The following is a 25,143-nucleotide window of genomic DNA, read 5'->3' as shown; positions in this document are numbered from 1 at the left end:
TTTTTCGTTTTCGTATTATGTCGCTACCCCTGCCAGCCCAATTTTCAAACTGCCTTTCTGTTGTGACAAAGATGCTTCCTTATGCCTTTTAAACTACTGTAATGGTACGAAAATGCAGTAATTAACTCGGTTTGAGGGAGAATGTGCTAACCAAGTTTGCCAAGAAGACTTTGAAAACGACAAAACTGTACGAATCGGCAGGTGATTTCTGAAATACGTCACCGCCTATTGTTGTGTAGGAGTGTAGAGTTCCAAATTTGGTTTGTAATCATGACTTTATTCCTTAGTCGTCTCGTCTCGTCCCGCAGACGTTTGTCGTGCTTGCGCTGTCATATGGACCACGACCCGAGCGGCAGCGAGCGGCAGTCGAGCAAAGTCGGGACAAGTCGGGACGCGGACAGGGACAGGAATGGTGTGAATGCACTGCAAACTACGCAGACACCTGGTGTGAGGCGAGGCGAGGCGAGGCGAGGAAGCCCACATCGCTACCAGTGGCGCCCTCCAGCACGACACTGCACCACCCCGCACAGGCCCTCCGCTGGACACCAGGGACAAGATGCGTCCTCCGCTAGTGTCGAAGGCTGCACGCGCCCAGCGAATGACAGGAGGTGCAACGAGCAGCAGTGCGTCTCACACACGCGGCGGTGGGGCGCGCCCCCCGCACGCGTCCTCGAGGAACTGGCTGTTGCGGAAGGAAGTGCTTTCGTCAAATGCGGCGGAAAACTAACATTTTGTGTGTTGGGAAAAAAGCCGAACGCGAATTCTGCCGTGCTCCTACATTAGATGCGCGCCAACGGCCATACCATGATGGATACACCGGTTCTCGTCCGATCACCGAAGTTAAGCATCATTGGGCCCAGTTAGTACTTGGATGGGTGACCACCTGGGAAACCTGGGTGCTGTTGGCTACCTTCCTTTTTTTTTTTTTTCGTTTTCGTATTATGTCGCTACCCCTGCCAGCCCAATTTTCAAACTGCCTTTCTGTTGTGACAAAGATGCTTCCTTATGCCTTTTAAACTACTGTAATGGTACGAAAATGCAGTAATTAACTCGGTTTGAGGGAGAATGTGCTAACCAAGTTTGCCAAGAAGACTTTGAAAACGACAAAACTGTACGAATCGGCAGGTGATTTCTGAAATACGTCACCGCCTATTGTTGTGTAGGAGTGTAGAGTTCCAAATTTGGTTTGTAATCATGACTTTATTCCTTAGTCGTCTCGTCTCGTCCCGCAGACGTTTGTCGTGCTTGCGCTGTCATATGGACCACGACCCGAGCGGCAGCGAGCGGCAGTCGAGCAAAGTCGGGACAAGTCGGGACGCGGACAGGGACAGGAATGGTGTGAATGCACTGCAAACTACGCAGACACCTGGTGTGAGGCGAGGCGAGGCGAGGCGAGGAAGCCCACATCGCTACCAGTGGCGCCCTCCAGCACGACACTGCACCACCCCGCACAGGCCCTCCGCTGGACACCAGGGACAAGATGCGTCCTCCGCTAGTGTCGAAGGCTGCACGCGCCCAGCGAATGACAGGAGGTGCAACGAGCAGCAGTGCGTCTCACACACGCGGCGGTGGGGCGCGCCCCCCGCACGCGTCCTCGAGGAACTGGCTGTTGCGGAAGGAAGTGCTTTCGTCAAATGCGGCGGAAAACTAACATTTTGTGTGTTGGGAAAAAAGCCGAACGCGAATTCTGCCGTGCTCCTACATTAGATGCGCGCCAACGGCCATACCATGATGGATACACCGGTTCTCGTCCGATCACCGAAGTTAAGCATCATTGGGCCCAGTTAGTACTTGGATGGGTGACCACCTGGGAAACCTGGGTGCTGTTGGCTACCTTCCTTTTTTTTTTTTTTCGTTTTCGTATTATGTCGCTACCCCTGCCAGCCCAATTTTCAAACTGCCTTTCTGTTGTGACAAAGATGCTTCCTTATGCCTTTTAAACTACTGTAATGGTACGAAAATGCAGTAATTAACTCGGTTTGAGGGAGAATGTGCTAACCAAGTTTGCCAAGAAGACTTTGAAAACGACAAAACTGTACGAATCGGCAGGTGATTTCTGAAATACGTCACCGCCTATTGTTGTGTAGGAGTGTAGAGTTCCAAATTTGGTTTGTAATCATGACTTTATTCCTTAGTCGTCTCGTCTCGTCCCGCAGACGTTTGTCGTGCTTGCGCTGTCATATGGACCACGACCCGAGCGGCAGCGAGCGGCAGTCGAGCAAAGTCGGGACAAGTCGGGACGCGGACAGGGACAGGAATGGTGTGAATGCACTGCAAACTACGCAGACACCTGGTGTGAGGCGAGGCGAGGCGAGGCGAGGAAGCCCACATCGCTACCAGTGGCGCCCTCCAGCACGACACTGCACCACCCCGCACAGGCCCTCCGCTGGACACCAGGGACAAGATGCGTCCTCCGCTAGTGTCGAAGGCTGCACGCGCCCAGCGAATGACAGGAGGTGCAACGAGCAGCAGTGCGTCTCACACACGCGGCGGTGGGGCGCGCCCCCCGCACGCGTCCTCGAGGAACTGGCTGTTGCGGAAGGAAGTGCTTTCGTCAAATGCGGCGGAAAACTAACATTTTGTGTGTTGGGAAAAAAGCCGAACGCGAATTCTGCCGTGCTCCTACATTAGATGCGCGCCAACGGCCATACCATGATGGATACACCGGTTCTCGTCCGATCACCGAAGTTAAGCATCATTGGGCCCAGTTAGTACTTGGATGGGTGACCACCTGGGAAACCTGGGTGCTGTTGGCTACCTTCCTTTTTTTTTTTTTTCGTTTTCGTATTATGTCGCTACCCCTGCCAGCCCAATTTTCAAACTGCCTTTCTGTTGTGACAAAGATGCTTCCTTATGCCTTTTAAACTACTGTAATGGTACGAAAATGCAGTAATTAACTCGGTTTGAGGGAGAATGTGCTAACCAAGTTTGCCAAGAAGACTTTGAAAACGACAAAACTGTACGAATCGGCAGGTGATTTCTGAAATACGTCACCGCCTATTGTTGTGTAGGAGTGTAGAGTTCCAAATTTGGTTTGTAATCATGACTTTATTCCTTAGTCGTCTCGTCTCGTCCCGCAGACGTTTGTCGTGCTTGCGCTGTCATATGGACCACGACCCGAGCGGCAGCGAGCGGCAGTCGAGCAAAGTCGGGACAAGTCGGGACGCGGACAGGGACAGGAATGGTGTGAATGCACTGCAAACTACGCAGACACCTGGTGTGAGGCGAGGCGAGGCGAGGCGAGGAAGCCCACATCGCTACCAGTGGCGCCCTCCAGCACGACACTGCACCACCCCGCACAGGCCCTCCGCTGGACACCAGGGACAAGATGCGTTCTCCGCTAGTGTCGAAGGCTGCACGCGCCCAGCGAATGACAGGAGGTGCAACGAGCAGCAGTGCGTCTCACACACGCGGCGGTGGGGCGCGCCCCCCGCACGCGTCCTCGAGGAACTGGCTGTTGCGGAAGGAAGTGCTTTCGTCAAATGCGGCGGAAAACTAACATTTTGTGTGTTGGGAAAAAAGCCGAACGCGAATTCTGCCGTGCTCCTACATTAGATGCGCGCCAACGGCCATACCATGATGGATACACCGGTTCTCGTCCGATCACCGAAGTTAAGCATCATTGGGCCCAGTTAGTACTTGGATGGGTGACCACCTGGGAAACCTGGGTGCTGTTGGCTACCTTCCTTTTTTTTTTTTTTCGTTTTCGTATTATGTCGCTACCCCTGCCAGCCCAATTTTCAAACTGCCTTTCTGTTGTGACAAAGATGCTTCCTTATGCCTTTTAAACTACTGTAATGGTACGAAAATGCAGTAATTAACTCGGTTTGAGGGAGAATGTGCTAACCAAGTTTGCCAAGAAGACTTTGAAAACGACAAAACTGTACGAATCGGCAGGTGATTTCTGAAATACGTCACCGCCTATTGTTGTGTAGGAGTGTAGAGTTCCAAATTTGGTTTGTAATCATGACTTTATTCCTTAGTCGTCTCGTCTCGTCCCGCAGACGTTTGTCGTGCTTGCGCTGTCATATGGACCACGACCCGAGCGGCAGCGAGCGGCAGTCGAGCAAAGTCGGGACAAGTCGGGACGCGGACAGGGACAGGAATGGTGTGAATGCACTGCAAACTACGCAGACACCTGGTGTGAGGCGAGGCGAGGCGAGGCGAGGAAGCCCACATCGCTACCAGTGGCGCCCTCCAGCACGACACTGCACCACCCCGCACAGGCCCTCCGCTGGACACCAGGGACAAGATGCGTTCTCCGCTAGTGTCGAAGGCTGCACGCGCCCAGCGAATGACAGGAGGTGCAACGAGCAGCAGTGCGTCTCACACACGCGGCGGTGGGGCGCGCCCCCCGCACGCGTCCTCGAGGAACTGGCTGTTGCGGAAGGAAGTGCTTTCGTCAAATGCGGCGGAAAACTAACATTTTGTGTGTTGGGAAAAAAGCCGAACGCGAATTCTGCCGTGCTCCTACATTAGATGCGCGCCAACGGCCATACCATGATGGATACACCGGTTCTCGTCCGATCACCGAAGTTAAGCATCATTGGGCCCAGTTAGTACTTGGATGGGTGACCACCTGGGAAACCTGGGTGCTGTTGGCTACCTTCCTTTTTTTTTTTTTTCGTTTTCGTATTATGTCGCTACCCCTGCCAGCCCAATTTTCAAACTGCCTTTCTGTTGTGACAAAGATGCTTCCTTATGCCTTTTAAACTACTGTAATGGTACGAAAATGCAGTAATTAACTCGGTTTGAGGGAGAATGTGCTAACCAAGTTTGCCAAGAAGACTTTGAAAACGACAAAACTGTACGAATCGGCAGGTGATTTCTGAAATACGTCACCGCCTATTGTTGTGTAGGAGTGTAGAGTTCCAAATTTGGTTTGTAATCATGACTTTATTCCTTAGTCGTCTCGTCTCGTCCCGCAGACGTTTGTCGTGCTTGCGCTGTCATATGGACCACGACCCGAGCGGCAGCGAGCGGCAGTCGAGCAAAGTCGGGACAAGTCGGGACGCGGACAGGGACAGGAATGGTGTGAATGCACTGCAAACTACGCAGACACCTGGTGTGAGGCGAGGCGAGGCGAGGCGAGGAAGCCCACATCGCTACCAGTGGCGCCCTCCAGCACGACACTGCACCACCCCGCACAGGCCCTCCGCTGGACACCAGGGACAAGATGCGTCCTCCGCTAGTGTCGAAGGCTGCACGCGCCCAGCGAATGACAGGAGGTGCAACGAGCAGCAGTGCGTCTCACACACGCGGCGGTGGGGCGCGCCCCCCGCACGCGTCCTCGAGGAACTGGCTGTTGCGGAAGGAAGTGCTTTCGTCAAATGCGGCGGAAAACTAACATTTTGTGTGTTGGGAAAAAAGCCGAACGCGAATTCTGCCGTGCTCCTACATTAGATGCGCGCCAACGGCCATACCATGATGGATACACCGGTTCTCGTCCGATCACCGAAGTTAAGCATCATTGGGCCCAGTTAGTACTTGGATGGGTGACCACCTGGGAAACCTGGGTGCTGTTGGCTACCTTCCTTTTTTTTTTTTTTCGTTTTCGTATTATGTCGCTACCCCTGCCAGCCCAATTTTCAAACTGCCTTTCTGTTGTGACAAAGATGCTTCCTTATGCCTTTTAAACTACTGTAATGGTACGAAAATGCAGTAATTAACTCGGTTTGAGGGAGAATGTGCTAACCAAGTTTGCCAAGAAGACTTTGAAAACGACAAAACTGTACGAATCGGCAGGTGATTTCTGAAATACGTCACCGCCTATTGTTGTGTAGGAGTGTAGAGTTCCAAATTTGGTTTGTAATCATGACTTTATTCCTTAGTCGTCTCGTCTCGTCCCGCAGACGTTTGTCGTGCTTGCGCTGTCATATGGACCACGACCCGAGCGGCAGCGAGCGGCAGTCGGGACAAGTCGGGACGGGGACAGGGACAGGAATGGTGCGAATGCACTGCAAACTACGCAGACACCTGGTGTGAGCCGAGGCGAGGCGAGGCGAGGAAGCCCACATCGCTACCAGTGGCGCCCTCCAGCACGACACTGCACCACCCCGCACAGGCCCTCCGCTGGACACCAGGGACAAGATGCGTCCTCCGCTAGTGCCGAAGGCTGCACGCGCCCAGCGAATGACAGGAGGTGCAACGAGCAGCAGTGCGTCTCACACACGCGGCGGTGGGGCGCGCCCCCCGCACGCGTCCTCGAGGAACTGGCTGTTGCGGAAGGAAGTGCTTTCGTCAAATGCGGCGGAAAACTAACATTTTGTGTGTTGGGAAAAAAGCCGAACGCGAATTCTGCCGTGCTCCTACATTAGATGCGCGCCAACGGCCATACCATGATGGATACACCGGTTCTCGTCCGATCACCGAAGTTAAGCATCATTGGGCCCAGTTAGTACTTGGATGGGTGACCACCTGGGAAACCTGGGTGCTGTTGGCTACCTTCCTTTTTTTTTTCGTTTTGGTGTTATGTCGCTACCCCTGCCAGCCCAATTTTCACACTACCTTTCTGTTGTGACAAAGATGCTTCCTTATGCCTTTTAAACTACTGTAATGGTACGAAAATGCAGTAATTAACTCGGTTTGAGGGACAATGTGCTAACCAAGTTTGCCAAGAAGACTTTGAAAACGACAAAACAGTACGAATCGGCAGGTGATTTCTGAAATACGTCACCGCCTATTGTTGTGTAGGAGTGTAGAGTTCCAAATTTGGTTTGTAATCATGACTTTATTCCTTAGTCGTCTCGTCTCGTCCCGCAGACGTTTGTCGTGCTTGCGCTGTCATATGGACCACGACCCGAGCGGCAGCGAGCGGCAGTCGGGACAAGTCGGGACGGGGACAGGGACAGGAATGGTGCGAATGCACTGCAAACTACGCAGACACCTGGTGTGAGCCGAGGCGAGGCGAGGCGAGGAAGCCCACATCGCTACCAGTGGCGCCCTCCAGCACGACACTGCACCACCCCGCACAGGCCCTCCGCTGGACACCAGGGACAAGATGCGTCCTCCGCTAGTGCCGAAGGCTGCACGCGCCCAGCGAATGACAGGAGGTGCAACGAGCAGCAGTGCGTCTCACACACGCGGCGGTGGGGCGCGCCCCCCGCACGCGTCCTCGAGGAACTGGCTGTTGCGGAAGGAAGTGCTTTCGTCAAATGCGGCGGAAAACTAACATTTTGTGTGTTGGGAAAAAAGCCGAACGCGAATTCTGCCGTGGTACTACATTAGATGCGCGCCAACGGCCATACCATGATGGATACACCGGTTCTCGTCCGATCACCGAAGTTAAGCATCATTGGGCCCAGTTAGTACTTGGATGGGTGACCACCTGGGAAACCTGGGTGCTGTTGGCTACCTTCCTTTTTTTTTCGTTTTGGTATTATGTCGCTACCCCTGCCAGCCCAATTTTCACACTACCTTTCTGTTGTGACAAAGATGCTTCCTTATGCCTTTTAAACTACTGTAATGGTACGAAAATGCAGTAATTAACTCGGTTTGAGGGACAATGTGCTAACCAAGTTTGCCAAGAAGACTTTGAAAACGACAAAACAGTACGAATCGGCAGGTGATTTCTGAAATACGTCACCGCCTATTGTTGTGTAGGAGTGTAGAGTTCCAAATTTGGTTTGTAATCATGACTTTATTCCTTAGTCGTCTCGTCTCGTCCCGCAGACGTTTGTCGTGCTTGCGCTGTCATATGGACCACGACCCGAGCGGCAGCGAGCGGCAGTCGGGACAAGTCGGGACGGGGACAGGGACAGGAATGGTGCGAATGCACTGCAAACTACGCAGACACCTGGTGTGAGCCGAGGCGAGGCGAGGCGAGGAAGCCCACATCGCTACCAGTGGCGCCCTCCAGCACGACACTGCACCACCCCGCACAGGCCCTCCGCTGGACACCAGGGACAAGATGCGTCCTCCGCTAGTGCCGAAGGCTGCACGCGCCCAGCGAATGACAGGAGGTGCAACGAGCAGCAGTGCGTCTCACACACGCGGCGGTGGGGCGCGCCCCCCGCACGCGTCCTCGAGGAACTGGCTGTTGCGGAAGGAAGTGCTTTCGTCAAATGCGGCGGAAAACTAACATTTTGTGTGTTGGGAAAAAAGCCGAACGCGAATTCTGCCGTGCTCCTACATTAGATGCGCGCCAACGGCCATACCATGATGGATACACCGGTTCTCGTCCGATCACCGAAGTTAAGCATCATTGGGCCCAGTTAGTACTTGGATGGGTGACCACCTGGGAAACCTGGGTGCTGTTGGCTACCTTCCTTTTTTTTTTTTTTCGTTTTCGTATTATGTCGCTACCCCTGCCAGCCCAATTTTCAAACTGCCTTTCTGTTGTGACAAAGATGCTTCCTTATGCCTTTTAAACTACTGTAATGGTACGAAAATGCAGTAATTAACTCGGTTTGAGGGAGAATGTGCTAACCAAGTTTGCCAAGAAGACTTTGAAAACGACAAAACTGTACGAATCGGCAGGTGATTTCTGAAATACGTCACCGCCTATTGTTGTGTAGGAGTGTAGAGTTCCAAATTTGGTTTGTAATCATGACTTTATTCCTTAGTCGTCTCGTCTCGTCCCGCAGACGTTTGTCGTGCTTGCGCTGTCATATGGACCACGACCCGAGCGGCAGCGAGCGGCAGTCGAGCAAAGTCGGGACAAGTCGGGACGCGGACAGGGACAGGAATGGTGTGAATGCACTGCAAACTACGCAGACACCTGGTGTGAGGCGAGGCGAGGCGAGGCGAGGAAGCCCACATCGCTACCAGTGGCGCCCTCCAGCACGACACTGCACCACCCCGCACAGGCCCTCCGCTGGACACCAGGGACAAGATGCGTCCTCCGCTAGTGTCGAAGGCTGCACGCGCCCAGCGAATGACAGGAGGTGCAACGAGCAGCAGTGCGTCTCACACACGCGGCGGTGGGGCGCGCCCCCCGCACGCGTCCTCGAGGAACTGGCTGTTGCGGAAGGAAGTGCTTTCGTCAAATGCGGCGGAAAACTAACATTTTGTGTGTTGGGAAAAAAGCCGAACGCGAATTCTGCCGTGCTCCTACATTAGATGCGCGCCAACGGCCATACCATGATGGATACACCGGTTCTCGTCCGATCACCGAAGTTAAGCATCATTGGGCCCAGTTAGTACTTGGATGGGTGACCACCTGGGAAACCTGGGTGCTGTTGGCTACCTTCCTTTTTTTTTTTTTTCGTTTTCGTATTATGTCGCTACCCCTGCCAGCCCAATTTTCAAACTGCCTTTCTGTTGTGACAAAGATGCTTCCTTATGCCTTTTAAACTACTGTAATGGTACGAAAATGCAGTAATTAACTCGGTTTGAGGGAGAATGTGCTAACCAAGTTTGCCAAGAAGACTTTGAAAACGACAAAACTGTACGAATCGGCAGGTGATTTCTGAAATACGTCACCGCCTATTGTTGTGTAGGAGTGTAGAGTTCCAAATTTGGTTTGTAATCATGACTTTATTCCTTAGTCGTCTCGTCTCGTCCCGCAGACGTTTGTCGTGCTTGCGCTGTCATATGGACCACGACCCGAGCGGCAGCGAGCGGCAGTCGGGACAAGTCGGGACGGGGACAGGGACAGGAATGGTGCGAATGCACTGCAAACTACGCAGACACCTGGTGTGAGCCGAGGCGAGGCGAGGCGAGGAAGCCCACATCGCTACCAGTGGCGCCCTCCAGCACGACACTGCACCACCCCGCACAGGCCCTCCGCTGGACACCAGGGACAAGATGCGTCCTCCGCTAGTGCCGAAGGCTGCACGCGCCCAGCGAATGACAGGAGGTGCAACGAGCAGCAGTGCGTCTCACACACGCGGCGGTGGGGCGCGCCCCCCGCACGCGTCCTCGAGGAACTGGCTGTTGCGGAAGGAAGTGCTTTCGTCAAATGCGGCGGAAAACTAACATTTTGTGTGTTGGGAAAAAAGCCGAACGCGAATTCTGCCGTGCTCCTACATTAGATGCGCGCCAACGGCCATACCATGATGGATACACCGGTTCTCGTCCGATCACCGAAGTTAAGCATCATTGGGCCCAGTTAGTACTTGGATGGGTGACCACCTGGGAAACCTGGGTGCTGTTGGCTACCTTCCTTTTTTTTTTCGTTTTGGTGTTATGTCGCTACCCCTGCCAGCCCAATTTTCACACTACCTTTCTGTTGTGACAAAGATGCTTCCTTATGCCTTTTAAACTACTGTAATGGTACGAAAATGCAGTAATTAACTCGGTTTGAGGGACAATGTGCTAACCAAGTTTGCCAAGAAGACTTTGAAAACGACAAAACAGTACGAATCGGCAGGTGATTTCTGAAATACGTCACCGCCTATTGTTGTGTAGGAGTGTAGAGTTCCAAATTTGGTTTGTAATCATGACTTTATTCCTTAGTCGTCTCGTCTCGTCCCGCAGACGTTTGTCGTGCTTGCGCTGTCATATGGACCACGACCCGAGCGGCAGCGAGCGGCAGTCGGGACAAGTCGGGACGGGGACAGGGACAGGAATGGTGCGAATGCACTGCAAACTACGCAGACACCTGGTGTGAGCCGAGGCGAGGCGAGGCGAGGAAGCCCACATCGCTACCAGTGGCGCCCTCCAGCACGACACTGCACCACCCCGCACAGGCCCTCCGCTGGACACCAGGGACAAGATGCGTCCTCCGCTAGTGCCGAAGGCTGCACGCGCCCAGCGAATGACAGGAGGTGCAACGAGCAGCAGTGCGTCTCACACACGCGGCGGTGGGGCGCGCCCCCCGCACGCGTCCTCGAGGAACTGGCTGTTGCGGAAGGAAGTGCTTTCGTCAAATGCGGCGGAAAACTAACATTTTGTGTGTTGGGAAAAAAGCCGAACGCGAATTCTGCCGTGGTACTACATTAGATGCGCGCCAACGGCCATACCATGATGGATACACCGGTTCTCGTCCGATCACCGAAGTTAAGCATCATTGGGCCCAGTTAGTACTTGGATGGGTGACCACCTGGGAAACCTGGGTGCTGTTGGCTACCTTCCTTTTTTTTTTCGTTTTGGTATTATGTCGCTACCCCTGCCAGCCCAATTTTCACACTACCTTTCTGTTGTGACAAAGATGCTTCCTTATGCCTTTTAAACTACTGTAATGGTACGAAAATGCAGTAATTAACTCGGTTTGAGGGACAATGTGCTAACCAAGTTTGCCAAGAAGACTTTGAAAACGACAAAACAGTACGAATCGGCAGGTGATTTCTGAAATACGTCACCGCCTATTGTTGTGTAGGAGTGTAGAGTTCCAAATTTGGTTTGTAATCATGACTTTATTCCTTAGTCGTCTCGTCTCGTCCCGCAGACGTTTGTCGTGCTTGCGCTGTCATATGGACCACGACCCGAGCGGCAGCGAGCGGCAGTCGGGACAAGTCGGGACGGGGACAGGGACAGGAATGGTGCGAATGCACTGCAAACTACGCAGACACCTGGTGTGAGCCGAGGCGAGGCGAGGCGAGGAAGCCCACATCGCTACCAGTGGCGCCCTCCAGCACGACACTGCACCACCCCGCACAGGCCCTCCGCTGGACACCAGGGACAAGATGCGTCCTCCGCTAGTGCCGAAGGCTGCACGCGCCCAGCGAATGACAGGAGGTGCAACGAGCAGCAGTGCGTCTCACACACGCGGCGGTGGGGCGCGCCCCCCGCACGCGTCCTCGAGGAACTGGCTGTTGCGGAAGGAAGTGCTTTCGTCAAATGCGGCGGAAAACTAACATTTTGTGTGTTGGGAAAAAAGCCGAACGCGAATTCTGCCGTGCTCCTACATTAGATGCGCGCCAACGGCCATACCATGATGGATACACCGGTTCTCGTCCGATCACCGAAGTTAAGCATCATTGGGCCCAGTTAGTACTTGGATGGGTGACCACCTGGGAAACCTGGGTGCTGTTGGCTACCTTCCTTTTTTTTTTCGTTTTGGTATTATGTCGCTACCCCTGCCAGCCCAATTTTCACACTACCTTTCTGTTGTGACAAAGATGCTTCCTTATGCCTTTTAAACTACTGTAATGGTACGAAAATGCAGTAATTAACTCGGTTTGAGGGACAATGTGCTAACCAAGTTTGCCAAGAAGACTTTGAAAACGACAAAACAGTACGAATCGGCAGGTGATTTCTGAAATACGTCACCGCCTATTGTTGTGTAGGAGTGTAGAGTTCCAAATTTGGTTTGTAATCATGACTTTATTCCTTAGTCGTCTCGTCTCGTCCCGCAGACGTTTGTCGTGCTTGCGCTGTCATATGGACCACGACCCGAGCGGCAGCGAGCGGCAGTCGGGACAAGTCGGGACGGGGACAGGGACAGGAATGGTGCGAATGCACTGCAAACTACGCAGACACCTGGTGTGAGGCGAGGCGAGGCGAGGCGAGGAAGCCCACATCGCTACCAGTGGCGCCCTCCAGCACGACACTGCACCACCCCGCACAGGCCCTCCGCTGGTCACCAGGGACAAGATGCGTCCTCCGCTAGTGCCGAAGGCTGCACGCGCCCAGCGAATGACAGGAGGTGCAACGAGCAGCAGTGCGTCTCACACACGCGGCGGTGGGGCTCGCCCCCCGCACGCGTCCTCGAGGAACTGGCTGTTGCGGAAGGAAGTGCTTTCGTCAAATGCGGCGGAAAACTAACATTTTGTGTGTTGGGAAAAAAGCCGAACGCGAATTCTGCCGTGGTCCTACATTAGATGCGCGCCAACGGCCATACCATGATGGATACACCGGTTCTCGTCCGATCACCGAAGTTAAGCATCATTGGGCCCAGTTAGTACTTGGATGGGTGACCACCTGGGAAACCTGGGTGCTGTTGGCTACCTTCCTTTTTTTTTTCGTTTTGGTATTATGTCGCTACCCCTGCCAGCCCAATTTTCACACTACCTTTCTGTTGTGACAAAGATGCTTCCTTATGCCTTTTAAACTACTGTAATGGTACGAAAATGCAGTAATTAACTCGGTTTGAGGGACAATGTGCTAACCAAGTTTGCCAAGAAGACTTTGAAAACGACAAAACAGTACGAATCGGCAGGTGATTTCTGAAATACGTCACCGCCTATTGTTGTGTAGGAGTGTAGAGTTCCAAATTTGGTTTGTAATCATGACTTTATTCCTTAGTCGTCTCGTCTCGTCCCGCAGACGTTTGTCGTGCTTGCGCTGTCATATGGACCACGACCCGAGCGGCAGCGAGCGGCAGTCGGGACAAGTCGGGACGGGGACAGGGACAGGAATGGTGCGAATGCACTGCAAACTACGCAGACACCTGGTGTGAGGCGAGGCGAGGCGAGGCGAGGAAGCCCACATCGCTACCAGTGGCGCCCTCCAGCACGACACTGCACCACCCCGCACAGGCCCTCCGCTGGACACCAGGGACAAGATGCGTCCTCCGCTAGTGCCGAAGGCTGCACGCGCCCAGCGAATGACAGGAGGTGCAACGAGCAGCAGTGCGTCTCACACACGCGGCGGTGGGGCGCGCCCCCCGCACGCGTCCTCGAGGAACTGGCTGTTGCGGAAGGAAGTGCTTTCGTCAAATGCGGCGGAAAACTAACATTTTGTGTGTTGGGAAAAAAGCCGAATGCGAATTCTGCCGTGGTCCTACATTAGATGCGCGCCAACGGCCATACCATGATGGATACACCGGTTCTCGTCCGATCACCGAAGTTAAGCATCATTGGGCCCAGTTAGTACTTGGATGGGTGACCACCTGGGAAACCTGGGTGCTGTTGGCTACCTTCCTTTTTTTTTCGTTTTGGTATTATGTCGCTACCCCTGCCAGCCCAATTTTCACACTACCTTTCTGTTGTGACAAAGATGCTTCCTTATGCCTTTTAAACTACTGTAATGGTACGAAAATGCAGTAATTAACTCGGTTTGAGGGACAATGTGCTAACCAAGTTTGCCAAGAAGACTTTGAAAACGACAAAACAGTACGAATCGGCAGGTGATTTCTGAAATACGTCACCGCCTATTGTTGTGTAGGAGTGTAGAGTTCCAAATTTGGTTTGTAATCATGACTTTATTCCTTAGTCGTCTCGTCTCGTCCCGCAGACGTTTGTCGTGCTTGCGCTGTCATATGGACCACGACCCGAGCGGCAGCGAGCGGCAGTCGGGACAAGTCGGGACGGGGACAGGGACAGGAATGGTGCGAATGCACTGCAAACTACGCAGACACCTGGTGTGAGCCGAGGCGAGGCGAGGCGAGGAAGCCCACATCGCTACCAGTGGCGCCCTCCAGCACGACACTGCACCACCCCGCACAGGCCCTCCGCTGGACACCTGGGACAAGATGCGTCCTCCGCTAGTGCCGAAGGCTGCACGCGCCCAGCGAATGACAGTAGGTGCAACGAGCAGCAGTGCGTCTCACACACGCGGCGGTGGGGCGCGCCCCCCGCACGCGTCCTCGAGGAACTGGCTGTTGCGGAAGGAAGTGCTTTCGTCAAATGCGGCGGAAAACTAACATTTTGTGTGTTGGGAAAAAAGCCGAACGCGAATTCTGCCGTGGTCCTACATTAGATGCGCGCCAACGGCCATACCATGATGGATACACCGGTTCTCGTCCGATCACCGAAGTTAAGCATCATTGGGCCCAGTTAGTACTTGGATGGGTGACCACCTGGGAAACCTGGGTGCTGTTGGCTACCTTCCTTTTTTTTTTCGTTTTGGTATTATGTCGCTACCCCTGCCAGCCCAATTTTCACACTACCTTTCTGTTGTGACAAAGATGCTTCCTTATGCCTTTTAAACTACTGTAATGGTACGAAAATGCAGTAATTAACTCGGTTTGAGGGACAATGTGCTAACCAAGTTTGCCAAGAAGACTTTGAAAACGACAAAACAGTACGAATCGGCAGGTGATTTCTGAAATACGTCACCGCCTATTGTTGTGTAGGAGTGTAGAGTTCCAAATTTGGTTTGTAATCATGACTTTATTCCTTAGTCGTCTCGTCTCGTCCCGCAGACGTTTGTCGTGCTTGCGCTGTCATATGGACCACGACCCGAGCGGCAGCGAGCGGCAGTCGGGACAAGTCGGGACGGGGACAGGGACAGGAATGGTGCGAATGCACTGCAAACTACGCAGACACCTGGTGTGAGGCGAGGCGAGGCGAGGCGAGGAAGCCCACATCGCTACCAGTGGCGCCCTCCAGCACGACACTGCACCACCCCGCACAGGCCCTCCGCTGGTCACCAGGGACAAGATGCGTCCTCCGCTAGTGCCGAAGGCTGCACGCGCCCAGCGAATGACAGGAGGTGCAACGAGCAGCAGTGCGTCTCACACACGCGGCGGTGGGGCGCGCCCCCCGCACGCGTCCTCGAGGAACTGGCTGTTGCGGAAGGAAGTGCTTTCGTCAAATGCGGCGGAAAACTAACATTTTGTGTGTTGGGAAAAAAGCCGAACGCGAATTCTGCCGTGGTCCTACATTAGATGCGTGCCAACGGCCATACCATGATGGATACACCGGTTCTCGTCCGATCACCGAAGTTAAGCATCATTGGGCCCAGTTAGTACTTGGATGGGTGACCACCTGGGAAACCTGGGTGCTGTTGGCTACCTTCCTTTTTTTTTTCGTTTTGGTATTATGTCGCTACCCCTGCCAGCCCAATTTTCACACTACCTTTCTGTTGTGACAAAGATGCTTCCTTATGCCTTTTAAACTACTGTAATGGTACGAAAATGCAGTAATTAACTCGGTTTGAGGGACAATGTGCTAACCAAGTTTGCCAAGAAGACTTTGAAAACGACAAAACAGTACGAATCGGCAGGTGATTTCTGAAATACGTCACCGCCTATTGTTGTGTAGGAGTGTAGAGTTCCAAATTTGGTTTGTAATCATGACTTTATTCCTTAGTCGTCTCGTCTCGTCCCGCAGACGTTTGTCGTGCTTGCGCTGTCATATGGACCACGACCCGAGCGGCAGCGAGCGGCAGTCGGGACAAGTCGGGACGGGGACAGGGACAGGAATGGTGCGAATGCACTGCAAACTACGCAGACACCTGGTGTGAGGCGAGGCGAGGCGAGGCGAGGAAGCCCACATCGCTACCAGTGGCGCCCTCCAGCACGACACTGCACCACCCCGCACAGGCCCTCCGCTGGTCACCAGGGACAAGATGCGTCCTCCGCTAGTGCCGAAGGCTGCACGCGCCCAGCGAATGACAGGAGGTGCAACGAGCAGCAGTGCGTCTCACACACGCGGCGGTGGGGCGCGCCCCCCGCACGCGTCCTCGAGGAACTGGCTGTTGCGGAAGGAAGTGCTTTCGTCAAATGCGGCGGAAAACTAACATTTTGTGTGTTGGGAAAAAAGCCGAACGCGAATTCTGCCGTGGTCCTACATTAGATGCGCGCCAACGGCCATACCATGATGGATACACCGGTTCTCGTCCGATCACCGAAGTTAAGCATCATTGGGCCCAGTTAGTACTTGGATGGGTGACCACCTGGGAAACCTGGGTGCTGTTGGCTACCTTCCTTTTTTTTTTCGTTTTGGTATTATGTCGCTACCCCTGCCAGCCCAATTTTCACACTACCTTTCTGTTGTGACAAAGATGCTTCCTTATGCCTTTTAAACTACTGTAATGGTACGAAAATGCAGTAATTAACTCGGTTTGAGGGACAATGTGCTAACCAAGTTTGCCAAGAAGACTTTGAAAACGACAAAACAGTACGAATCGGCAGGTGATTTCTGAAATACGTCACCGCCTATTGTTGTGTAGGAGTGTAGAGTTCCAAATTTGGTTTGTAATCATGACTTTATTCCTTAGTCGTCTCGTCTCGTCCCGCAGACGTTTGTCGTGCTTGCGCTGTCATATGGACCACGACCCGAGCGGCAGCGAGCAGCAGTCGGGACAAGTCGGGACGGGGACAGGGACAGGAATGGTGCGAATGCACTGCAAACTACGCAGACACCTGGTGTGAGGCGAGGCGAGGCGAGGCGAGGAAGCCCACATCGCTACCAGTGGCGCCCTCCAGCACGACACTGCACCACCCCGCACAGGCCCTCCGCTGGTCACCAGGGACAAGATGCGTCCTCCGCTAGTGCCGAAGGCTGCACGCGCCCAGCGAATGACAGGAGGTGCAACGAGCAGCAGTGCGTCTCACACACGCGGCGGTGGGGCGCGCCCCCCGCACGCGTCCTCGAGGAACTGGCTGTTGCGGAAGGAAGTGCTTTCGTCAAATGCGGCGGAAAACTAACATTTTGTGTGTTGGGAAAAAAGCCGAACGCGAATTCTGCCGTGGTCCTACATTAGATGCGTGCCAACGGCCATACCATGATGGATACACCGGTTCTCGTCCGATCACCGAAGTTAAGCATCATTGGGCCCAGTTAGTACTTGGATGGGTGACCACCTGGGAAACCTGGGTGCTGTTGGCTACCTTCCTTTTTTTTTTCGTTTTGGTATTATGTCGCTACCCCTGCCAGCCCAATTTTCACACTACCTTTCTGTTGTGACAAAGATGCTTCCTTATGCCTTTTAAACTACTGTAATGGTACGAAAATGCAGTAATTAACTCGGTTTGAGGGACAATGTGCTAACCAAGTTTGCCAAGAAGACTTTGAAAACGACAAAACAGTACGAATCGGCAGGTGATTTCTGAAATACGTCACCGCCTATTGTTGTGTAGGAGTGTAGAGTTCCAAATTTGGTTTGTAATCATGACTTTATTCCTTAGTCGTCTCGTCTCGTCCCGCAGACGTTTGTCGTGCTTGCGCTGTCATATGGACCACGACCCGAGCGGCAGCGAGCGGCAGTCGGGACAAGTCGGGACGGGGACAGGGACAGGAATGGTGCGAATGCACTGCAAACTACGCAGACACCTGGTGTGAGCCGAGGCGAGGCGAGGCGAGGAAGCCCACATCGCTACCAGTGGCGCCCTCCAGCACGACACTGCACCACCCCGCACAGGCCCTCCGCTGGTCACCAGGGACAAGATGCGTCCTCCGCTAGTGCCGAAGGCTGCACGCGCCCAGCGAATGACAGGAGGTGCAACGAGCAGCAGTGCGTCTCACACACGCGGCGGTGGGGCGCGCCCCCCGCACGCGTCCTCGAGGAACTGGCTGTTGCGGAAGGAAGTGCTTTCGTCAAATGCGGCGGAAAACTAACATTTTGTGTGTTGGGAAAAAAGCCGAACGCGAATTCTGCCGTGGTCCTACATTAGATGCGTGCCAACGGCCATACCATGATGGATACACCGGTTCTCGTCCGATCACCGAAGTTAAGCATCATTGGGCCCAGTTAGTACTTGGATGGGTGACCACCTGGGAAACCTGGGTGCTGTTGGCTACCTTCCTTTTTTTTTTCGTTTTGGTATTATGTCGCTACCCCTGCCAGCCCAATTTTCACACTACCTTTCTGTTGTGACAAAGATGCTTCCTTATGCCTTTTAAACTACTGTAATGGTACGAAAATGCAGTAATTAACTCGGTTTGAGGGACAATGTGCTAACCAAGTTTGCCAAGAAGACTTTGAAAACGACAAAACAGTACGAATCGGCAGGTGATTTCTGAAATACGTCACCGCCTATTGTTGTGTAGGAGTGTAGAGTTCCAAATTTGGTTTGTAATCATGACTTTATTCCTTAGTCGTCTCGTCTCGTCCCGCAGACGTTTGTCGTGCTTGCGCTGTCATATGGACCACGACCCGAGCGGCAGCGAGCGGCAGTCGGGACAAGTCGGGACGGGGACAGGGACAGGAATGGTGCGAATGCACTGCAAACTACGCAGACACCTGGTGTGAGCCGAGGCGAGGCGAGGCGAGGAAGCCCACATCGCTACCAGTGGCGCCCTCCAGCACGACACTGCACCACCCCGCACAGGCCCTCCGCTGGTCACCAGGGACAAGATGCGTCCTCCGCTAGTGCCGAAGGCTGCACGCGCCCAGCGAATGACAGGAGGTGCAACGAGCAGCAGTGCGTCTCACACACGCGGCGGTGGGGCGCGCCCCCCGCACGCGTCCTCGAGGAACTGGCTGTTGCGGAAGGAAGTGCTTTCGTCAAATGCGGCGGAAAACTAACATTTTGTGTGTTGGGAAAAAAGCCGAACGCGAATTCTGCCGTGGTCCTACATTAGATGCGTGCCAACGGCCATACCATGATGGATACACCGGTTCTCGTCCGATCACCGAAGTTAAGCATCATTGGGCCCAGTTAGTACTTGGATGGGTGACCACCTGGGAAACCTGGGTGCTGTTGGCTACCTTCCTTTTTTTTTTCGTTTTGGTATTATGTCGCTACCCCTGCCAGCCCAATTTTCACACTACCTTTCTGTTGTGACAAAGATGCTTCCTTATGCCTTTTAAACTACTGTAATGGTACGAAAATGCAGTAATTAACTCGGTTTGAGGGACAATGTGCTAACCAAGTTTGCCAAGAAGACTTTGAAAACGACAAAACAGTACGAATCGGCAGGTGATTTCTGAAATACGTCACCGCCTATTGTTGTGTAGGAGTGTAGAGTTCCAAATTTGGTTTGTAATCATGACTTTATTCCTTAGTCGTCTCGTCTCGTCCCGCAGACGTTTGTCGTGCTTGCGCTGTCATATGGACCACGACCCGAGCGGCAGCGAGCGGCAGTCGGGACAAGTCGGGACGGGGACAGGGACAGGAATGGTGCGAATGCACTGCAAACTACGCAGACACCTGGTGTGAGGCGAGGCGAGGCGAGGCGAGGCGAGGAAGCCCACATCGCTACCAGTGGCGCCCTCCAGCACGACACTGCACCACCCCGCACAGGCCCTCCGCTGGTCACCAGGGACAGGATGCGTCCTCCGCTAGTGCCGAAGGCTGCACGCGCCCAGCGAATGACAGGAGGTGCAACGAGCAGCAGTGCGTCTCACACACGCGGCGGTGGGGCGCGCCCCCCGCACGCGTCCTCGAGGAACTGGCTGTTGCGGAAGGAAGTGCTTTCGTCAAATGCGGCGGAAAACTAACATTTTGTGTGTTGGGAAAAAAGCCGAACGCGAATTCTGCCGTGGTCCTACATTAGATGCGCGCCAACGGCCATACCATGATGGATACACCGGTTCTCGTCCGATCACCGAAGTTAAGCATCATTGGGCCCAGTTAGTACTTGGATGGGTGACCACCTGGGAAACCTGGGTGCTGTTGGCTACCTTCCTTTTTTTTTTCGTTTTGGTATTATGTCGCTACCCCTGCCAGCCCAATTTTCACACTACCTTTCTGTTGTGACAAAGATGCTTCCTTATGCCTTTTAAACTACTGTAATGGTACGAAAATGCAGTAATTAACTCGGTTTGAGGGACAATGTGCTAACCAAGTTTGCCAAGAAGACTTTGAAAACGACAAAACAGTACGAATCGGCAGGTGATTTCTGAAATACGTCACCGCCTATTGTTGTGTAGGAGTGTAGAGTTCCAAATTTGGTTTGTAATCATGACTTTATTCCTTAGTCGTCTCGTCTCGTCCCGCAGACGTTTGTCGTGCTTGCGCTGTCATATGGACCACGACCCGAGCGGCAGCGAGCAGCAGTCGGGACAAGTCGGGACGGGGACAGGGACAGGAATGGTGCGAATGCACTGCAAACTACGCAGACACCTGGTGTGAGGCGAGGCGAGGCGAGGCGAGGAAGCCCACATCGCTACCAGTGGCGCCCTCCAGCACGACACTGCACCACCCCGCACAGGCCCTCCGCTGGTCACCAGGGACAAGATGCGTCCTCCGCTAGTGCCGAAGGCTCCACGCGCCCAGCGAATGACAGGAGGTGCAACGAGCAGCAGTGCGTCTCACACACGCGGCGGTGGGGCGCGCCCCCCGCACGCGTCCTCGAGGAACTGGCTGTCGCGGAAGGAAGTGCTTTCGTCAAATGCGGCGGAAAACTAACATTTTGTGTGTTGGGAAAAAAGCCGAACGCGAATTCTGCCGTGGTCCTACATTAGATGCGTGCCAACGGCCATACCATGATGGATACACCGGTTCTCGTCCGATCACCGAAGTTAAGCATCATTGGGCCCAGTTAGTACTTGGATGGGTGACCACCTGGGAAACCTGGGTGCTGTTGGCTACCTTCCTTTTTTTTTTCGTTTTGGTATTATGTCGCTACCCCTGCCAGCCCAATTTTCACACTACCTTTCTGTTGTGACAAAGATGCTTCCTTATGCCTTTTAAACTACTGTAATGGTACGAAAATGCAGTAATTAACTCGGTTTGAGGGACAATGTGCTAACCAAGTTTGCCAAGAAGACTTTGAAAACGACAAAACAGTACGAATCGGCAGGTGATTTCTGAAATACGTCACCGCCTATTGTTGTGTAGGAGTGTAGAGTTCCAAATTTGGTTTGTAATCATGACTTTATTCCTTAGTCGTCTCGTCTCGTCCCGCAGACGTTTGTCGTGCTTGCGCTGTCATATGGACCACGACCCGAGCGGCAGCGAGCGGCAGTCGGGACAAGTCGGGACGGGGACAGGGACAGGAATGGTGCGAATGCACTGCAAACTACGCAGACACCTGGTGTGAGCCGAGGCGAGGCGAGGCGAGGAAGCCCACATCGCTACCAGTGGCGCCCTCCAGCACGACACTGCACCACCCCGCACAGGCCCTCCGCTGGACACCAGGGACAAGATGCGTCCTCCGCTAGTGCCGAAGGCTGCACGCGCCCAGCGAATGACAGGAGGTGCAACGAGCAGCAGTGCGTCTCACACACGCGGCGGTGGGGCGCGCCCCCCGCACGCGTCCTCGAGGAACTGGCTGTTGCGGAAGGAAGTGCTTTCGTCAAATGCGGCGGAAAACTAACATTTTGTGTGTTGGGAAAAAAGCCGAACGCGAATTCTGCCGTGGTCCTACATTAGATGCGCGCCAACGGCCATACCATGATGGATACACCGGTTCTCGTCCGATCACCGAAGTTAAGCATCATTGGGCCCAGTTAGTACTTGGATGGGTGACCACCTGGGAAACCTGGGTGCTGTTGGCTACCTTCCTTTTTTTTTTCGTTTTGGTATTATGTCGCTACCCCTGCCAGCCCAATTTTCACACTACCTTTCTGTTGTGACAAAGATGCTTCCTTATGCCTTTTAAACTACTGTAATGGTACGAAAATGCAGTAATTAACTCGGTTTGAGGGACAATGTGCTAACCAAGTTTGCCAAGAAGACTTTGAAAACGACAAAACAGTACGAATCGGCAGGTGGTTTCTGAAATACGTCACCGCCTATTGTTGTGTAGGAGTGTAGAGTTCCAAATTTGGTTTGTAATCATGACTTTATTCCTTAGTCGTCTCGTCTCGTCCCGCAGACGTTTGTCGTGCTTGCGCTGTCATATGGACCACGACCCGAGCGGCAGCGAGCGGCAGTCGGGACAAGTCGGGACGGGGACAGGGACAGGAATGGTGCGAATGCACTGCAAACTACGCAGACACCTGGTGTGAGGCGAGGCGAGGCGAGGCGAGGAAGCCCACATCGCTACCAGTGGCGCCCTCCAGCACGACACTGCACCACCCCGCACAGGCCCTCCGCTGGTCACCAGGGACAAGATGCGTCCTCCGCTAGTGCCGAAGGCTGCACGCGCCCAGCGAATGACAGGAGGTGCAACGAGCAGCAGTGCGTCTCACACACGCGGCGGTGGGGCGCGCCCCCCGCACGCGTCCTCGAGGAACTGGCTGTTGCGGAAGGAAGTGCTTTCGTCAAATGCGGCGGAAAACTAACATTTTGTGTGTTGGGAAAAAAGCCGAACGCGAATTCTGCCGTGGTCCTACATTAGATGCGTGCCAACGGCCATACCATGATGGATACACCGGTTCTCGTCCGATCACCGAAGTTAAGCATCATTGGGCCCAGTTAGTACTTGGATGGGTGACCACCTGGGAAACCTGGGTGCTGTTGGCTACCTTCCTTTTTTTTTTCGTTTTGGTATTATGTCGCTACCCCTGCCAGCCCAATTTTCACACTACCTTTCTGTTGTGACAAAGATGCTTCCTTATGCCTTTTAAACTACTGTAATGGTACGAAAATGCAGTAATTAACTCGGTTTGAGGGACAATGTGCTAACCAAGTTTGCCAAGAAGACTTTGAAAACGACAAAACAGTACGAATCGGCAGGTGATTTCTGAAATACGTCACCGCCTATTGTTGTGTAGGAGTGTAGAGTTCCAAATTTGGTTTGTAATCATGACTTTATTCCTTAGTCGTCTCGTCTCGTCCCGCAGACGTTTGTCGTGCTTGCGCTGTCATATGGACCACGACCCGAGGGGCAGCGAGCGGCAGTCGGGACAAGTCGGGACGGGGACAGGGACAGGAATGGTGCGAATGCACTGCAAACTACGCAGACACCTGGTGTGAGCCGAGGCGAGGCGAGGCGAGGAAGCCCACATCGCTACCAGTGGCGCCCTCCAGCACGACACTGCACCACCCCGCACAGGCCCTCCGCTGGACACCAGGTCCCCCTGCGGGTTCGGGGGTAAGAATAGGCCCGCGGTATTCCTGCCTGTCGTAAGAGGCGACTAAAAGGAGTCTCAAACGTTTTGGCCTTAATGTGATGGTCCCCATTCGGGTTTGACCTCCATTTTTTCCAAATTCCACAGAAGTACGAGCCTTTTGGGGAAGGACACCTTACGTGGTGCACCATCAGTCCTCTGTGCCCTACGACCTTGGCACTCTTGATCGTCCTGGCGACGTGCATGCACCCTCCATCCCTCATTTTGGGCATAGACACCTGATGTATTGTGTACGTACCGCCCTTAGTGCGTCACCACCAGCACGCACGATCACTATGGACTACTCATGGCACCCGAAATCCAGCACGGTAGCCAGCCCGTTGTGGTGGGGTCGTCATGTACCCTCTAGGTTGTAGCCCCCTGACAACACAGGGATCGTACTGCCGATGCCTGAGCTGACTCCTCCCCACGTAAGCCAAGGAGTAGATGCTCGTCTCTCTGGGGCATCGGGACTCCCGGCAACGGCCATCCTGCCAGGTGGCCTTTGCTGTGGCTGGGTGGCGCCCGTGGGGAGAGCCCCTGGTCGGAGTGGGTGGCATCGGGGCGGATGCCCCGCAATGAAGCGGGTGAAATCTCAATCTGGTGGTCGTCCGACCGCCAATGTCTCTAAGCGTGGTAAGGTGGAATTTAACGCTGTGACATATAACCCGAAGTCGTTCCCTTCCCTAGCCACACCATGGGAGGAACGTAGGGCTGCAGACAGACAGGAGCCGTATTCGCCACGATACCTTGTATGCAGCAGAACTGATGGGGATTCGTTTTTGGGGACTAAGCCTCTTTTCTTCGTGCACAATCTCGAAGATAAGTTTGGGGAAGTGGCGTCTCTTTCCAAAATGAGGAGCGGGGCCATTTTGATACAAGCAGCTTCATCTGCGCAGTCCTAGGCATTACTCGCCTGTGAGAAGCTTGGTGACATCCCCGTTACTGTCACTCCCCATAAGTCGTTAAATTTGGTCCAGGGGATTATTTTTCATAAAGATCTTCTGCTACAGTCTGATGACGAGCTACGTGAGAACCTGGCACGACGAGGTGTACACTTTGTCCGTCGTGTCTTTAAGGGGCCAAAGGATAATAGGGTCGCTACCGGTGCTTTCATCCTGGCCTTTGAGGGCGACTGCTTGCCTGAGAAAGTCAAGGTCATGATATACCGGTGCGATGTCAAGCCCTATGTCCCGCCCCCTATGCGATGCTTCCAGTGCTGGAAATTCGGACACATGTCCTCCAGGTGCACTTCCAGCCCCACGTGTCGTGATTGTGGACGACCTCCACATCCTAATGCTCCATGTGCTCCGCCTCCCACCTGCGTTAACTGTGGGGAGCATCATTCTCCCTGCTCACCAGACTGTGCAGTCTATCAACGAGAGCGGAAGATACAAGAAATTAAGACCTTGGACCGTTTCAGTTACCAAGAGGCGAAGAAGAAATTAGAACGACTCAACCCCACACCTATGTTGCGGAGTTATGCTACTGTCACACTGCCGCCACCAGCTCCTGCACAGACTCCCTTCTCTGTTGGCCCACAGAGAAATCAGGTAACGTCTGCCCCACCGCTGGGACAGGCCGCTCTCTCTTCCACTGCTCCCAAAACACCGAGTTTGGGAGCAGTGCGCCCCAACCAACCGGGGACGTTGGTCCCCACCTCTCAGCCGGAGCGGCGACAGCCCTCTCCGGCTCCTCAGCCGGGGAAGCGAC

At 53.8% G+C, this 25,143-nt stretch overlaps 25 non-coding genes across 25 annotated transcripts; all 25 read left to right on the top strand.

The window, feature by feature from the left end:
- Window positions 1-789: 789 nt before the first annotated feature.
- LOC126485758 (5S ribosomal RNA) lies at window positions 790-908 on the top strand. The gene has a single exon (XR_007588073.1). It is a non-coding gene; the product is annotated as a 5S ribosomal RNA (ribosomal RNA).
- Window positions 909-1,713: 805 nt separating this feature from the next.
- Window positions 1,714-1,832, top strand: LOC126485746 (5S ribosomal RNA). The gene has a single exon (XR_007588072.1). It is a non-coding gene; the product is annotated as a 5S ribosomal RNA (ribosomal RNA).
- An 805-nt stretch (window positions 1,833-2,637) lies between these two features.
- Window positions 2,638-2,756, top strand: LOC126485735 (5S ribosomal RNA). Its single transcript, XR_007588071.1, has one exon. It is a non-coding gene; the product is annotated as a 5S ribosomal RNA (ribosomal RNA).
- An 805-nt stretch (window positions 2,757-3,561) lies between these two features.
- Window positions 3,562-3,680, top strand: LOC126485723 (5S ribosomal RNA). The gene has a single exon (XR_007588070.1). It is a non-coding gene; the product is annotated as a 5S ribosomal RNA (ribosomal RNA).
- Window positions 3,681-4,485: 805 nt separating this feature from the next.
- On the top strand, window positions 4,486-4,604 carry LOC126485711 (5S ribosomal RNA). The gene has a single exon (XR_007588069.1). It is a non-coding gene; the product is annotated as a 5S ribosomal RNA (ribosomal RNA).
- An 805-nt stretch (window positions 4,605-5,409) lies between these two features.
- LOC126485700 (5S ribosomal RNA) lies at window positions 5,410-5,528 on the top strand. Its single transcript, XR_007588068.1, has one exon. It is a non-coding gene; the product is annotated as a 5S ribosomal RNA (ribosomal RNA).
- A 795-nt stretch (window positions 5,529-6,323) lies between these two features.
- LOC126485687 (5S ribosomal RNA) lies at window positions 6,324-6,442 on the top strand. Its single transcript, XR_007588067.1, has one exon. It is a non-coding gene; the product is annotated as a 5S ribosomal RNA (ribosomal RNA).
- A 791-nt stretch (window positions 6,443-7,233) lies between these two features.
- Window positions 7,234-7,352, top strand: LOC126485676 (5S ribosomal RNA). The gene has a single exon (XR_007588066.1). It is a non-coding gene; the product is annotated as a 5S ribosomal RNA (ribosomal RNA).
- Window positions 7,353-8,142: 790 nt separating this feature from the next.
- LOC126485665 (5S ribosomal RNA) lies at window positions 8,143-8,261 on the top strand. Its single transcript, XR_007588065.1, has one exon. It is a non-coding gene; the product is annotated as a 5S ribosomal RNA (ribosomal RNA).
- An 805-nt stretch (window positions 8,262-9,066) lies between these two features.
- LOC126485651 (5S ribosomal RNA) lies at window positions 9,067-9,185 on the top strand. The gene has a single exon (XR_007588062.1). It is a non-coding gene; the product is annotated as a 5S ribosomal RNA (ribosomal RNA).
- Window positions 9,186-9,980: 795 nt separating this feature from the next.
- Window positions 9,981-10,099, top strand: LOC126485592 (5S ribosomal RNA). Its single transcript, XR_007588035.1, has one exon. It is a non-coding gene; the product is annotated as a 5S ribosomal RNA (ribosomal RNA).
- A 791-nt stretch (window positions 10,100-10,890) lies between these two features.
- Window positions 10,891-11,009, top strand: LOC126485518 (5S ribosomal RNA). Its single transcript, XR_007587995.1, has one exon. It is a non-coding gene; the product is annotated as a 5S ribosomal RNA (ribosomal RNA).
- A 791-nt stretch (window positions 11,010-11,800) lies between these two features.
- Window positions 11,801-11,919, top strand: LOC126485507 (5S ribosomal RNA). Its single transcript, XR_007587994.1, has one exon. It is a non-coding gene; the product is annotated as a 5S ribosomal RNA (ribosomal RNA).
- A 791-nt stretch (window positions 11,920-12,710) lies between these two features.
- LOC126485495 (5S ribosomal RNA) lies at window positions 12,711-12,829 on the top strand. Its single transcript, XR_007587993.1, has one exon. It is a non-coding gene; the product is annotated as a 5S ribosomal RNA (ribosomal RNA).
- A 791-nt stretch (window positions 12,830-13,620) lies between these two features.
- Window positions 13,621-13,739, top strand: LOC126485484 (5S ribosomal RNA). Its single transcript, XR_007587992.1, has one exon. It is a non-coding gene; the product is annotated as a 5S ribosomal RNA (ribosomal RNA).
- Window positions 13,740-14,529: 790 nt separating this feature from the next.
- On the top strand, window positions 14,530-14,648 carry LOC126485473 (5S ribosomal RNA). Its single transcript, XR_007587991.1, has one exon. It is a non-coding gene; the product is annotated as a 5S ribosomal RNA (ribosomal RNA).
- Window positions 14,649-15,439: 791 nt separating this feature from the next.
- LOC126485461 (5S ribosomal RNA) lies at window positions 15,440-15,558 on the top strand. Its single transcript, XR_007587990.1, has one exon. It is a non-coding gene; the product is annotated as a 5S ribosomal RNA (ribosomal RNA).
- Window positions 15,559-16,349: 791 nt separating this feature from the next.
- LOC126485450 (5S ribosomal RNA) lies at window positions 16,350-16,468 on the top strand. Its single transcript, XR_007587989.1, has one exon. It is a non-coding gene; the product is annotated as a 5S ribosomal RNA (ribosomal RNA).
- A 791-nt stretch (window positions 16,469-17,259) lies between these two features.
- LOC126485439 (5S ribosomal RNA) lies at window positions 17,260-17,378 on the top strand. Its single transcript, XR_007587988.1, has one exon. It is a non-coding gene; the product is annotated as a 5S ribosomal RNA (ribosomal RNA).
- A 791-nt stretch (window positions 17,379-18,169) lies between these two features.
- On the top strand, window positions 18,170-18,288 carry LOC126485427 (5S ribosomal RNA). Its single transcript, XR_007587986.1, has one exon. It is a non-coding gene; the product is annotated as a 5S ribosomal RNA (ribosomal RNA).
- Window positions 18,289-19,079: 791 nt separating this feature from the next.
- On the top strand, window positions 19,080-19,198 carry LOC126485416 (5S ribosomal RNA). Its single transcript, XR_007587985.1, has one exon. It is a non-coding gene; the product is annotated as a 5S ribosomal RNA (ribosomal RNA).
- Window positions 19,199-19,994: 796 nt separating this feature from the next.
- Window positions 19,995-20,113, top strand: LOC126485404 (5S ribosomal RNA). The gene has a single exon (XR_007587984.1). It is a non-coding gene; the product is annotated as a 5S ribosomal RNA (ribosomal RNA).
- Window positions 20,114-20,904: 791 nt separating this feature from the next.
- Window positions 20,905-21,023, top strand: LOC126485392 (5S ribosomal RNA). Its single transcript, XR_007587983.1, has one exon. It is a non-coding gene; the product is annotated as a 5S ribosomal RNA (ribosomal RNA).
- Window positions 21,024-21,814: 791 nt separating this feature from the next.
- Window positions 21,815-21,933, top strand: LOC126485380 (5S ribosomal RNA). The gene has a single exon (XR_007587982.1). It is a non-coding gene; the product is annotated as a 5S ribosomal RNA (ribosomal RNA).
- A 791-nt stretch (window positions 21,934-22,724) lies between these two features.
- Window positions 22,725-22,843, top strand: LOC126485368 (5S ribosomal RNA). Its single transcript, XR_007587981.1, has one exon. It is a non-coding gene; the product is annotated as a 5S ribosomal RNA (ribosomal RNA).
- The last annotated feature ends 2,300 nt before the right edge of the window (window positions 22,844-25,143 follow it).

Source organism: Schistocerca serialis, chromosome 6 (genome assembly GCF_023864345.2).
Source record: "Schistocerca serialis cubense isolate TAMUIC-IGC-003099 chromosome 6, iqSchSeri2.2, whole genome shotgun sequence".
Classification (NCBI taxonomy): Eukaryota; Metazoa; Arthropoda; class Insecta; order Orthoptera; family Acrididae; genus Schistocerca; species Schistocerca serialis.
The sequence above is the reverse complement of the archived record's forward strand: the minus strand, read 5'-3'. Positions and strand labels throughout refer to the sequence as shown.